Consider the following 14,632-nt stretch of genomic DNA (forward strand, 5'->3'; position numbering starts at 1 on the left):
ATGAGAACCAAGAATGCTCCACCCTCTTTGTTGCTGCTTTCCCATCTTTTGCTTGGGATATTGACTGTGAAATGGACTGGCCTCACATCAGACCCAAGAGAAAAGAAAAGAAATTCCTAGTAACGTAGGAAAAGCATGTCATAGAAACATTTCCATTATTATGAAGGCAGACATAAAATACATATGAATAAAGTTAGTTACTTGATATAAACATAAAGTTCATTGTCATACATCTATTTTTTAATTATTAAAAATACGGTTCCCAAATAATGTTCTGGCCTGTGTAATAATGAGAAAGGATTCAGCACCTCATCCCGAAAATTACTGCCGTGATTGCTTTCTTTTTGTTGATACTATTGAGACCACTGTCTGAAGCCCTCACCTTGAATCATTGTGAAGACTCATTGTTCTCCAGCTTCCCAGATCATTTCCTATCACCAAAAGACTGTTTGCAAAATGCTCCTCGATGCTTAAAGGAAGGTCCTGACTGAACTAAAACTTTTGGGCTGCTACTCACGTTAGCTGGGACCAGCCACCCTGTACCTTTTGGCTCAGCCTTGGTTCTCAGGAACAATTACAAACTTTGGTGGCAGGGCCTGCCTGAGACATGGTGGTACCCCACTTAGGCTAATAATATTGGAGTTCCTTTTGATATTTTTTCAACATTTATTTAATGTTGAAAGGGTGCTGCACTGGTACTTTTAAGCAATGTTTGTTGGTGGTGGTCTTCTAATTTTCCTTTGAGAGGGTAGAACCAGTTGGGTTTTCAAAGGTGTGTAAGTATCTTCTTATGGAAACCTGCATGACAGGGTGCCCCAGTGCTGGGTTGTTCTGATGGTTCAGTTCTCTAGGAGTGGTGCTTAGGCCTGGGCGTAAGTGGCCTGCCCCGATCTAGATCTTGTAGGATTTTGGGGAGGCATTGCATTTTATTCAGTAAATGACCAAAGAGTCTTGTTCCTTTTGTGTCATATTGATTTACCAAAGTTAGGATACTGTAATGCAAGTACATAGATTAATATTTAGGTTTGTGAAGATTAACACCATGAGAGTACAAGAAGAGGAAGGGAAGGGACATGAACATTTCATTTACTCACAACTCACAATGACTGTATTTTACTAATGAGTGATAGAGGTGAAGTAAGGTTAAGATCTGCTACAACATACACTTTTGGTAAGTGGCAGAGCTGGAACTTAGCCACAGGGGTTTTGGTGGAGAGGAGGGAAAGAAACATTTCCAAGCATTTCCCCAGATGCCTCTCTCTAAACCCTTCAAGCCCAAGCAATGGACTCCTTTTCCGTTTCTACATGGATACTCTCAGATTGATCTACCAGGTGACCATGACTGGGCTCCTGTTCCTGACTCTCCCATTTTTGTGAGGATTATACATCTTTCAGGGTTTCCTTCTCCCAGTCACAAAGTGGCTGTAGCCACAGAAGTACCCAAAAGAGACAAATTTCTCTTTCCTCCCCACCCTTTTCCCTCTAGCCCAGTCACACAAAGTACTGCCAAATAAAATTGCTTAGGCATTTCTTAGAATATATCACTCATATTATAGAAATCTGTTTCATCAACTACTCTACCTGCAATATCTCATTTAATTCTCACAGTAACTGTATGAGCCAGTACTGTTTTCATCTCTGCTTTATAGTTGAAGAGTCTGGGGTTTAAATTCACCTGAGGTCACCAAGCTAGTGAGCAGCGGAGGCAGGATTTTAATTAGGACAACAAGACTCCAAAGCTTATGTATTTTACTACTAAGCTGTATTATCTCCCCAATGTAAGTACTGAATTCCTGTTAATATATACCCTTCAAGTCTAAGCATTACCATGTAATTTATTTTGAAAGATACTAGAGGGTCATAAAATATATGAGATTCTTGGTAAGAAATATTTTTAGTGAGTGAGAAAGAGAGAGGTTTTTGGCTCATGGTTTAAGAGGATCTTGCTTTCAGGTATGGCTGGGTCCAGGTTCTCAGATGATGTCATTAGACCTGGGTATTTCTTTTTCTTTGTCCATTTCTGTGCGATTAAGCCACTTCTGGGGAGGTTGTTGTATACATTGAATCTAATCCTACCTGATGTGCAACCCCAACTCTCAGAGCCCTGGGCTGACTCACTTTGGCTTAGCTTGATAAGCAAACATGATAATGGAAATCAATGAATGTGGCTGAGGGGATTTACCACTTTTTTGCGCAAGACTTGTCTCCCATACCCATATCTGTGACCTGGAGTAGAATCAGCCCATCCAAATATATGGCCTGATAACGTGGGAGAAATGCTTTCCCAAAGAAACTATTGTGTTCTTACCAGAAGCAGGGAGAGTGGTTCAGGTAGGAACTTTAGGTATTTACTGCAGTAATTAAAGGCTCTTTTCTATTTACAAGACTTGACATTCTAGTTTAATGACTGTTTCTACTGAAACAAATTATCCAACAGTCAATTCTGTGACCTCAGTAACTTCTATAAACCAAGGAACTTGAATAAATCCTTTGCTCATAAATCAACTTTTAAAGTTCTGTAGCAGTTTATTATTATTATTTTTTAAGTGGAGGTACTGGAGGTTGAACCCACGACCTTGTGCATACTAAGCATGTGCTGTACCTCTGAGCTATTACCTCCCCCCCCAGTTCTGTACCATTTGAAGTGACTTTTCCTACTCTTTCCCCCGACCTCCCCAGCTATGTTCCAGGCATATCAGTCTTTTAGCTGCTTATTTATGGCTGTTCTTCCCTCTTTTTTTTTTTTCAATTTTATTTTATTGAGTTACAGTCAGTTTCCAATGTTGTGTCAATTTCCAGTATAGACACAATTTTTCAGTTATACATCAACATACATATATTCATTGTCGCATACTTTTTCACCATGAGCTACCACAAGATCTTGTATACATTCCCCTGTGCTATACAGTATAATCTTGTTTATATATTCTATGTATACCTGTCAGTATCTACAAATTTCATACTCCTAGTCTGTCCCTTCCCACCCCCCCTCCCCCTGGCAACCATTTCTATGAGTCTATTTCTATTTTGTATTTATGTTCATTTTGTTCTTTCCTCTTTTTGGACCTTTCTCCATGTTGCTCTTTCTGCCTGGAAAATGCCTTTCCCTCTATTTGTCATCTGATTTGATATTCACATTCCAGCTTAAATATCACTTCCTCTCTATTTAAATTAGGTTACATGGATTGTTTTAGATTCTCTATCTAAATTAATCTAAAGTTGATTGCCAGAATTTATATTGAATGATATAATATAATACAATTCAATTTAATGTATTATATTGAACACATACTAGGAGCCAGGCAGCGTTCTAAGCACTGGGGATACAACAGTGAAAAGGCATTTGTTGCTGACCTGTTGGAACTTAGAGTATAGTAAGGGAGAGAGCTGGAAAATAAACATACAAGATCGTGTCAGGTAAACATATAAGTGTGATAAAGAACAGTAAAGTGAGAAGGATATAGCGTGATTTATTTTAGTGCCATTTCAGATCAGATGGCAAGGACAGGTCTCTTTGATGATGTGATATTTAAGCTGAATGAACTCAGGGGAAGAATATTCCAGGCAGAGAGAACAGCAAGTCCAGAGTAGCTGGAGCTGAAGAACTTGGGGGAGAGATGCGGAGCTATAGATAGGAAAATGGCCAAATGAATTATATGTTAGAATATCATAGAGCTATTAGTTATTAATATTACATAGCTGCTTACTTTTGTTCATTAGTTTAACATGTGTAAGTCTGTTTCCCTACCAGAGTATTCATCTATGTATTCTTTTTGTATGTATAGCTATATTTTTATATTTCTTTTATTTAACTGGAACTTAGTTTGATGTGATGTGAAACTCTACCTTGAGCATTTTTCCTAATTCTTCTTTTTTTATGTATTAATTTTTTACAAATATTAAGATATACATTGAAATTTTTGTTCCATTCATCTGAATGTTGTGTCTCACTGCTTTTTTTTCTGCTTTATAGTGACAAGTTTCAAAAAGAAAGAAAAATTAAAGAATTATATATAATGAACACATATCATTTCCTTGATTCAACAGCCATTGCCATATTTGCTTTATATGATTATCTTTTACATTTCTGTACCACTTCATATTTAGTTGCAGATATCATAATCTCTCTTCCTAAATACTTCGTAGACATATCCTAAGCATATGAACACTGTCCTACACAACCACTATCACGCCTAAGATAATTAACAAAAATTCCTTAATGTCATGTAATATCTAGTCTTTTTCGTTTTTTCTAGTCTTGTTTTTTGTAGCTAGTGTTTTGAACCAGAATTGAATCAGGATTCTTGTGTATATCACATTGTAATATGTGTGTGTATGTGTGGTAGAGGTAATTTGATTTATTTATCTTTGGAGGAGGTACTGGAGATTGAACCCAGGTCCTTGTTCATGTTAAGCATGCACTCTACCACTTGAGCTATACCCTCCCCCTTACATTGTTGTAATTTTTAAAGTTCTATCCTCATTATTCTTTATGTTAAAGAGTCCTAACAATTCTTATTTATTATTTTAAACAAAGTTTAGACCTATTGGTAAAGTTCCAAAAATTACTATTGGATTTTCATTAGGACTTAGCATGTATTTTTACTATATTTAACTTTTCCTTACGGAATTGTCTCATTATTCATTAAAATTTTGTTTAATGTCTCTTAGTAAATTTTATGTTTTTTATAATATAAATCCTGAATATTTAGAATCTTGAATAAGATTATTCCTATGTATTTTATCATTGTTTTGCTATTATGAATGCAACATTTGTGATGTTGACTCTTTTGACTGAACTTACGTGTTTCATAGGAATGCTCCACATACATCATATTTACACATCTTCTAAAACTGAGTTCAAGGAAGCAACTACACAAAAGAGCACCAACTTAAATCAACATTAGAGATTTTCTTCTAGACGTAAATGTGTGACAGTCTCTACTGAGGTGGGATAGGTAAATGAAAATTATATATGTATTTTCCTGAGAAACTCATGTCACTTGACTCCATGGTAAAGTTAGGCTACTTTCTTTTAGATTTCTAAATGTGTAAGATCTCAACCTAAAGACTCTCAGAGCTGTTTGACTTCAAAGAGTTCAAAGCAACCCTGCAGACAGGATTTTGAAACCTATGCAGAAACAGCCCCAAGAAATTACTTCCACAAATCATGGCTATAATGAACTGTAAGTGTGCTGGCTTGCCTGAGAGAGTATATCCATCAGGCTTTAACCAGGAAAACAGAAATCACTCTGAGCCTTTCAAGCAGAGAATCAAGTGTTTACAACCCTGAAGAAGAGATAGTCAGGAGAAGCTGCCACTGGCTTCCAGGTTTGCTCCATTGCTATGGTCCTACAAATCGGTAAGTTGTGTCTGCCACACAGATCAGGAAATCACAGGAACTAGCCACCAGCTGTCATCACTGCTTTGTTGCACAGAAGCAAATGACTAACAGTGGGATGCCTGTGGTCATTACAGCACTTCCCATCTGCCTCATCCCACACACCTGCCCACTCCACCAGGGGAAGAAAGACATGGCTTCCGCCTCTCTTCTGCCTTACAGATATTGCATGAATGTATCTTATGGTTGACTATAAATTGCATCCATGATCCTGTAGACATTGGAGTCTGAGAAATATAGTTCCAAAATGCCAGAATTTGTGATATATAGAAGAGCTTAGAAGGGAGTGGGAATGCATCTTGGATAAAAAAAGAAAAAGAAAAAAAAAAAAAAAGCACAGTCTTTCTCTTTGGCCACTCAGCAACCATACAGCACTTTGTATCTATATTTAAGCAAACAACAATAGCGAAATAGCATGCTTCCTTCTAATTTTATGCAGCTATCCCTTGTACAAAGAAAAGCATGGCCACCTTTTCCCCTAGAAGAGGATAGCAAAAGTCTCATCAGTCACTGTACTATTTCTGAGTGATATTTCTAATTCAGTCATAATTTCCCTTTGATAAAAAATAATTTCCCTTTGATAACTACCATGAACATACTTTATATTAAATAATATGGAAAGGGGAAGGGAAAAAATAGGTTGATAAGGTATATACATAAAAAAAACATGGAAAAGCATATATAGGAACTTTATCCTTGTTTCTGCAACTGGTCATCAGACTATAACATATTTATAACCTCCTTCATCCATTACCTATGGTTTCTATTTTCTCAGCCAGCACCTTGGCTGGTTACAGTTCTCTACCAGTAGTAGGTGACCCAAACCTCCATTTCTGAAGGGCCTGAGCTCTTACTGGCCCTGCCTCAGTTGGGTTAATGTAATTTTCCATTACATTGTACTACTGAACATGGAAGTACTAAGGGGTGCTTTAGAAAATACCCTGAATTCTAGATAGACTCCTTATTCCCAGGGTGAAGCAATAAACATGTTTTCCATTTATAATTGGCATCAGTTGCCCCAGCTAGTAAAGTAATCCCCTTCTTTGCTTGTGGATTCAGTGGCATAAAGAACCCCAGATGTCCCGGTGGCAGTCTTAACTTCCATTTCAATGGCATCATTGTTACTTTCTGGAAGAACATTTCTTTCTTTGGGACTAAGTTCTCTAAACCAACGGAGCCCAAAACTCTGGAATGAGGGTATTCCCTTAATGTTAAACCCATATTTAACTGTGTGGCCATTTTCAACATGAGCTCATTGTGCAGTTACTGGAGTGGTTGAGGGATGATTCTGGCTGACATACAGAATCAGTTGTTTGTCTACTTGATTATTGGTGGCCTCGCCTGCAGTTGGTGCTCTTTGGTGAATGTTTACATGGAATGCTAACATCTTCTAATTCTGTGCGGTTCTGAGAGGTCCAACCACATGCATCTCTCCTTATCACTGATCCTCTGGTCTTGTTATGCAACAAACCATTATCCACAAACCATTAACCACTGTCGCAGAGTCAGTGAGATCTTTATCTCTGGACATCTCTCTTTCCAAATGAACTATTTCAAGTTTTGCCCATTTGGAGGATTTCTCTTTCATGTGGTCCTTCAAGGCAATCCCTGAGTGGGATTATATTATAGTTTTGTAGCAGTTTCCTTTGGTTGGTGTAAAATATCATGAAGGTGTCATGAAATATCATGCTTTAGCCCATCTCCCACTGGAGGATGGAATGGATACTACTTCCACTTAATGAAGGAGTGCTGCTGGGCATTCCCAGCTTTAAATATTGGTGTGTCATATAACATCCACTTCATGGTGGGCATCATAGATCATACCATCAATTAGTAATTATTGTAAGATGTTCATTTTTGTAGCCTAGGAGCTGTTTCTAAAAAAAAAGAAGCATTTAGTTGCAGAAAATGGCATGATTTTGCTTCAAAGCCTATGGGTCTACTTTATGATCATTAGTGCTTACTAAAGGCTCCATGTAGTATCCCTATGTGCCACAGACAGACCAGCATTGGATTTACTGGGTCATGAGTCAGAGTTAGACCAGCTTGTATTTCCTTTTTCTTTGACTCTACTCAAAACTGTCAACCTTATGGGTAAGAGTTGGAGACGTATACAGAAATGTGGCACATGCTGCCTCCAAAATCCAAAGAGGCACCAAAGTGGCACCAAGCATTGTGCCACTCTCTTAGTAGTCAGGGGTATAAGTTGCACAAAATTATCTTTCATTTTGAAGCAGATAGCCCAAGAGGACTAAGACCATTGGAGCCCCAGAACTTTACTGAGGGAGTGGATTCCTGAATTTTCTTGAGGTTTATCTCTCACTTTCTGGCATGCATCTTACCAAGGCATCAAATGAATTTGCTATATGCTGCTCACCAGGTCCTTCAAACACATGTCCTATGAAAGTGCGAGGCAATCAAAGTCCTGGCAGATTAGAGCATGACAGAAAATTGAGGAGCTGACATAGCCTTGTGGGAAGAGAAGCAAGTGTACTGCTGCTGCTGACAGGTGAAGTAAAGTGCTTTTGGTGGTCTTTACTAATTGGTGTAGAGATAAAAGAGTCTGCCCCGATGAATAGCAGTACACCAGTTGCAAGGGGCTATGTTAATCTGCTCTTGTAATTAGTAAAAGCAGCTCTAATTGGAATCCCTACCTGAATAAATTTTGATAATCCATTATCAATCTTTAAAATTATGTCTTCTGCACAGATCAAGCAGAAGAGTTAAAAGAATCAGACTTATGCTTCTGGTAAAATGGAGTAGATGTGCTTTACCTATTTCTCCTGCTAATTATAACTAACATCCTTGGTTGAAATACATAAAGCACCTATCATAAGACTCTGAAAGTTGGGGAAAAGAAGGTGACCTGGCTAGGCACTTTGGGGAAAATGGCCCATCAGAGAGCTTCCTGAGGTTTTATTTTGCCTCCTGTGTATCCAGGTCACAGTGCAAGAGAAGCCTGTGCTCCCTAGCCATAGGAATGGGAAAAGGGTAACTCTACAGGACAAAACCCATCGTACTCCTGGTAAACACCATGTAAAAAGCCACGTCCATCCCCATTGTCACTATTTCTGGCCAAGACTGTGGGATGGAGCCCTGTTACCCATGCCCGGCCTGCACTAACATAAGCAGAGGCAGCTTTCCCCTCAACTGGCACTGCAGAGACCGTGAGGGGGTGCACTTTTGACCACTGCTGCAGTACACACTAAGTGAACAGCTGCAAAAAGGCAGCTTGCTGCTCCTTCCCAACACTGACTAGGTGAGATTTAGGAAAGAGAACTAGAAAGCAGTATTCTTTTTTTTTTTTTTTTGCATTGTACATTTTATTTTATTTTTTTATTTTTTTTAACATATTTTATTGATTTATAATCATTTTACAATGTTGTGTCAAATTCCAGTGTTCAGCACAATTTTTCAGTCATTCATGGACATATACACACTCATTGTCACATTTTTTTCTCTCTGAGTTATCATAACATTTTGTGTGTATTTCCCTGTGCTATACAGTGTAATCTTGTTTATCTATTCTACAATTTTGAAATCCCAGTCTATCCCTTCCCACCCTCCACCCCCCTGGCAACCACAAGTCTGTATTCTCTCTCTGTGAGTCTATTTCTGTCCTTTATTTACGCTTTGTTTTTGTTTGTTTGTTTTTGTTTTTGTTTTTGTTTTTTAGATTCCACATATGAGCGATCTCATATGGTATTTTTCTTTCTCTTTGTGGCTTACTTCACTTAGAATGACATTCTCCAGGAGCATCCATGTTGCTGCAAATGGCATTATGTTGTCGGTTTTTATGGCTGAGTAGTATTCCATTGTATAAATATACCACATCTTCTTTATCCAGTCACCTGTTGATGGACATTTAGGCTGTTTCCATGTTTTGGCTATTGTAAATAGTGCTGCTATGAACATTGGGGTGCAGGTGTCATCCTGAAGTAGATTTCCTTCTGGATACAAGCCCAGGAGTGGGATTCCTGGGTCACATGGTAAGTCTATTCCTAGTCTTTTGAGGAATCTCCACACTGTTTTCCATAGTGGCTGCACCAAACTGCATTCCCACCAGCAGTGTAGGAGGGTTCCCTTTTCTCCACAGCCTCTCCAGCATTTGTCATTTGTGGATTTTTGAATGATGGCCATTCTGACTGGTGTGACGTGATACCTCATTGTAGTTTTGATTTGCATTTCTCTGATAATTAGTGATATTGAGCATTTTTTCATGTGCTTTTTGATCATTTGTATGTCTTCCTTGGAATTGCTTGTTTAGGTCTTCTGCCCATTTTTGGATTGGGTGGTTTATTTTTTTCTCATTGAGTCATATGAGCTGCTTATATATTCTGGAGATCAAGCCTTTGTCGGTTTCACTTGCAAAAATTTTCTCCCATTCCGTAGGTTTTCTTCTTGTTTTATTTCTGGTTTCCTTTGCTGTGCAGAAGCTTGTAAGTTTCATTAGGTCCCATTTGTTTATTCTTGCTTTTATTTCTTCTAGGAGAAAATTTTTTAAATGCATGTCAGATAATGTTTTGCCTATGTTTTCCTCTAGGAGGTTTATTGTATCTTGTCTTATGTTTAACTCTTTAATCCATTTTGAGTTGATTTTTGTATATGGTGTAAGGGAGTGTTCTAGCTTCATTGTTTTACATGCTGCTGTCCAGTTTTCCCAACACCATTTGCTGAAGAGACTGTCTTTATTCCAATGTATATTCTTGCCTCCTTTGTCAAAGATGAGTTGACCAAAAGTTTGTGGGTTCATTTCTGGGCTCTCTATTCTGTTCCATTGGTCTATATGTCTGTTTTGGTACCAATACCATGCTGTCTTGATGACTGTAGCTCTATAGTATTGTCTGAAGTCTGGGAGAGTTATTCCTCCAGCCTCTTTCTTTCTCTTCAGTAATGCTTTGGCAATTCTAGGTCTTTGATGGTTCCATATGAATTTTATTATGATTTTTTCTAGTTCTGTGAAATATGTCCTGGGTAATTGGATAGGGATTGCATTAAATCTGTAGATTGCCTTGAGCAGTGTGACCATTTTAACAATATTGATTCTTCCAATCCAAGAGCATGGGATATCTTTTCATTTTTCAAAGTCTTCTTTAATTTCCTTCATCAGTGGTTTATAGTTTTCTGTGTATAATTCTTTCACCTCCTTGGTTAGATTTATTCCCAGATATTTTATTACTTTGGGTGCTATTTTAAAGGGGATTGTTTCTTTACTTTCTTCTGTTGATTTATCGTTAGTGTAAAGAAATGCAACTGATTTTTGAACGTTAATTTTGTAACCTGCTACCTTGCTGAATTCTTCAATCAGCTCTAGTAGCTTTTGTGTGGACCTTTTAGGGTTTTCTATATATAGTAACATGTCATCAGCATATAATGACACTTTTACCTCTTCTTTTCCAATTTGGATCCCTTTTATTTCTTTCTCTTGCCTGACTGCTGTGGCTAGGACTTCCAGGACTATGTTGAATAGGAGTGGTGATAGTGGGCATCCTTGTCTTGTCCCAGATTTTAGTGGGAAGCTTTTGAGTTTTTCACCGTTGAGTACTATGCTGGCTGTAGGTTTGTCATATATAGCTTTTATTATGTTGAGATATGTTCCCTCTATACCCACTTTGGCAGAGAGTTTTTATCATAAATGGGTGTTGAATTTTATCAAATGCTTTTTCTGCATCAATTGAGATGATCATGTGGTTTTTGTCCTTTCTCTTGTTGATGTGATGTATTACACTGATTGATTTGCGTATGTTGAACTAGCCTTGTGTCCCTGGGATGAACCCCACTTGGTCATGAAAGCAGTATTCTTTAAATCTGTGTATGAAGTCCTGGGAAGACGTTCGAGTGGACCATCCATGATATTAACCATAACCAACACAGTAAACTGAGCTATGTGTGGACTACTGCCCAGGTTTCAGATTGGCTTCTGGGTAGCACCCATGTGGGGCAGACCAGAACAGCATTGCAATTACAACCAAACAAGAGGAAGAAAACTAAGAGAATTAGATGCCAGCCTTTAAAAAAAAAATGACTGAAGGAAATTCCCTTAACAAAACAAAAATGATAAAAGAAGCAGTCTTGGAACATTAGGAAGGAAGAAGGAACAATGGAAAGAGCAAAACTATAGATAATGTCTGCTGGCTATGAGTTTCCTCAATTTTTGTCTGAGAAAGTCTTTATTTATCTTTCAGTTTTGAATGATAATTTTCCTATCTAGAATTCTAGGCTGGTGGTTTTTTCTTTAATCATTTAAATATTTCACTGCACTCTTGTATTACTTGCAAACTTTTTTTTAAAACAAGAAATTGGCTGTCACTCTTGCCCTTGTTCCTGTATAGGTGAGGTATTTCTTCCTCTAGCTTTTAAATATGATATACCTAAGTGGTGGTGGTATATTTCTCTTTCTTAGTATTCTGTGATCTTCCTGGGCCTGTATAGTTTGGTGTCTCTTTTAATTTTTGAAAGTTTTCAGTTATTATTACCTTAAAGATTTCTTCTGCTCCTTTCTCCTTCCAGTATTCCGGTTATGCATATATATCACATTTTAAAACTGTCCTACGGTTTTTGGATGTTTGGGTCTGGTTTTTTTGTTTCTGTTTTTTTCATTCTGATTTCTTCTTTTGCATTTCAATTTGGAAAAAAGTTCTTTTGACCTGTATTCAACTGTGCTAATTCTTTCCTCAGCTGGGTCAAGTCTACTCATCATCACCTAGAAGGCATTCTTCATTTCTGTTACAGTGTTTTGATTTCTTTCCTTTCCTTTTAATTATTTTTTTGAGTTTCCATCTCTGCTTACATTGACCATTTGTTCTTATATATTGTCTACTTTTTCTATAAGAACTTTTAACATATTTATTAGTTCTTTTAAATTCCTGGTAGGATCATTCCAACATCTGTATCATATGTGTATTTGGTTCTGAAGATTTGTCTGCTCAGAGCTTTTTTTTCTTGACTTTTTGCATGCCTTGTAATTTTTTGTTTAAAGCCCAGTGTGATGTATTGAGTATTAGGAACTGAGGTAAATAGGGCTTTAGTATCAGGATTTATGTTTATTTGGCAAGGGCTGGGCAATATGTTTCATGTTGGCTGTAGCTAAAGGTGCCAGAGGCTTCAATTTTTTTCTAGTGTCCTCATTTTTGTCTCCCTTGTTGCTTCTGGAATTCCCTACACACTTTTCCTCAGAGAGAATCTGTGTCTTGTAGCTCACTGAGTTGTTTTTATTGGATCCCTGTTTATGTGGTGGTGTGTTGTAGGGGAGAGGAAGTGTTTTCTAATATTCTAATTAAATATTAGTGTTTTTGTGAACCTGTGTCTTGAGCTGTGAACTTCCACGTGTTTCTCCAGTGATATAGCCCCTTCACTCCCACTCCTGAGCCTGGCTGCAGAGTTCCCAGTCTATTTTCTTGAAACATTAAATCCTGTTGACTAGTTTTTTTTCCCCTCATTATATGAGACAAGAAGGCTGGAGGGGGGCTGCGGTAGGAGGAATTCCATTCTCTGGCTGAAAGAAAACTCTGGTAAAGTCCTTTCTTTTAGAAAGTAGATCCTTGTTATAAACAAGGCTCTGGGCATATTTCAGTGGTTACTCATTTTCTTCCCCTACCAGTGCTATGAGGAGATATTTCTTGGATCTTCATCCTAACTGTAATGGGTCTCCTGGAGGTAAGACCCAAGAAAGTGTGACAGCCCCACTAAGACTGTAGTTCCCAGGAGTTTTTCCCTTTTAAATTCATCTGTATTCAGCATCCAGAAATTCATCATAATTACCATTACATGTTCCTACCAGTTTAGGGCTCCAGTGGCTTCTGCTCCAGGTAATCAAGTCTTGGCTGTGTCTCTTTGTATGAGCCTGTCTCATCAGATTTCCACGTGGTATTGTGCCCTGAAATGTCAGTTTTCAGATCTGTCCAAAAGTCATTGATTTTTAGTTTGTCCACCTTTTTCTAGTTGTAAGGACAGGAGGGATGACTTCCATGCTCTTTATAGATTGGAACTGAAACCGGGAATCCCAAATATTCATTTATAATCTAACTTTCATAGCATCCCACTGTGATTCATGGACCAGAGTGGTTTGTTTTGGATCTTCAGAGTTTAACATTATCTTAGAACAAAGCTCTAGTAATCCACCCAAATTCTGGGTGTTTTCCTTTCCTTGGTATATTCATCAGGGTTCTCCAGAGAAACAGAATCAATAGTATATGTATATATATTGAAAGAGATTTTAAGGTATTGGCTCATGAGATTATAAAGGCTGGTGAGTTCAAAATTTGCGCTAGCAGTCTAGCAGGCTGGAGACTCAGAGAAGAGCCAATGCCGTAGTTCAAGTCCAAAGGCTATCAGGGTAGAGCCAATGTTGCAGTTCAAGTCCAAAGGCTGTCTATTACAGAATTGCCCCCTGCTCAGGGGAGATCAGTCTTGTGTTCTGTTCAGACCTTCCACTGATTAGATGAGGTTCGCCCACCTTATGACAGGCAGTACTTAAAGTCAATTGATTTAATTGTTAATCTCATCCAAAGGCATTCCAACAGAGTCATCCAGAATAATGTTTGACCACATATCTGGGCACTGTGGCCCAGGCAAATTGAGACTTAAGATTAACCATCATACTTGGTAAATGGCTACCAAGTATCTTGGGGGTAGTTTAGGAGGAAGATTTATAGTGTATAGCAGGGTCATAACATCTTTTCTTAAGGATTCTTTCTTAAGGTCCCCATCATCTGAGATGCTCTGGGTCTATGAACCTGCTAAAGTAAGAGAACTGATTGAGAAACTGGGTCTCTCCATTTGGGTAATATATCAAATTTTAGTTTACCAGATTATGTAAGATCTACATAGGCTGCTCATTAATTAGTGAGCACCAAAGATCTCTGAAGATCAAACCTGATTATATCTCTAACTCTGCTGCCCATTACAGTAACCTTGCTGACTTTTCTCTTTTCTAGTGCTGTTACTGGCCTCTGCCACTTTGGGATTCCATCATTAACATTGAAATCAGGGAGCCCATTTCAACAGTGGCATCTTCCACCATCATCTTACACATGCAGAAACAGAAAGTACAGAGCTTTTCAAGAATAATGCTGCTCCTCTTGAACCAATGGATTTCTTTAGGTAAAGCCATTGTCCTCTGTGTCTTACTGAGGGATACACTGAAAGGGTTGAGGAGTACGTTGCACATGATGAATCCAACATTCTTATCTCACTAAGTCTTTGGATCCTTTATTTTCTATTAAACCAAGA

At 38.1% G+C, this 14,632-nt stretch overlaps 1 protein-coding gene across 1 annotated transcript in view; it reads left to right on the forward strand.

Annotated features, from left to right (window-relative positions):
• The window catches only part of GLDC (glycine decarboxylase), a 150,091-nt gene that overhangs the window by 59,383 nt on the left and 76,076 nt on the right, over window positions 1-14,632 (forward strand). Inside the window, exon 2 of the mRNA XM_032477700.1 lies at window positions 14,338-14,503. The gene's annotated coding sequence lies outside the window, so the exon portion shown is untranslated. The remainder of the gene's footprint in view (window positions 1-14,337; window positions 14,504-14,632) is intronic.

This window comes from Camelus ferus, chromosome 4 (assembly GCF_009834535.1).
Source record: "Camelus ferus isolate YT-003-E chromosome 4, BCGSAC_Cfer_1.0, whole genome shotgun sequence".
Lineage (NCBI taxonomy): Eukaryota > Metazoa > Chordata > Mammalia > Artiodactyla > Camelidae > Camelus > Camelus ferus.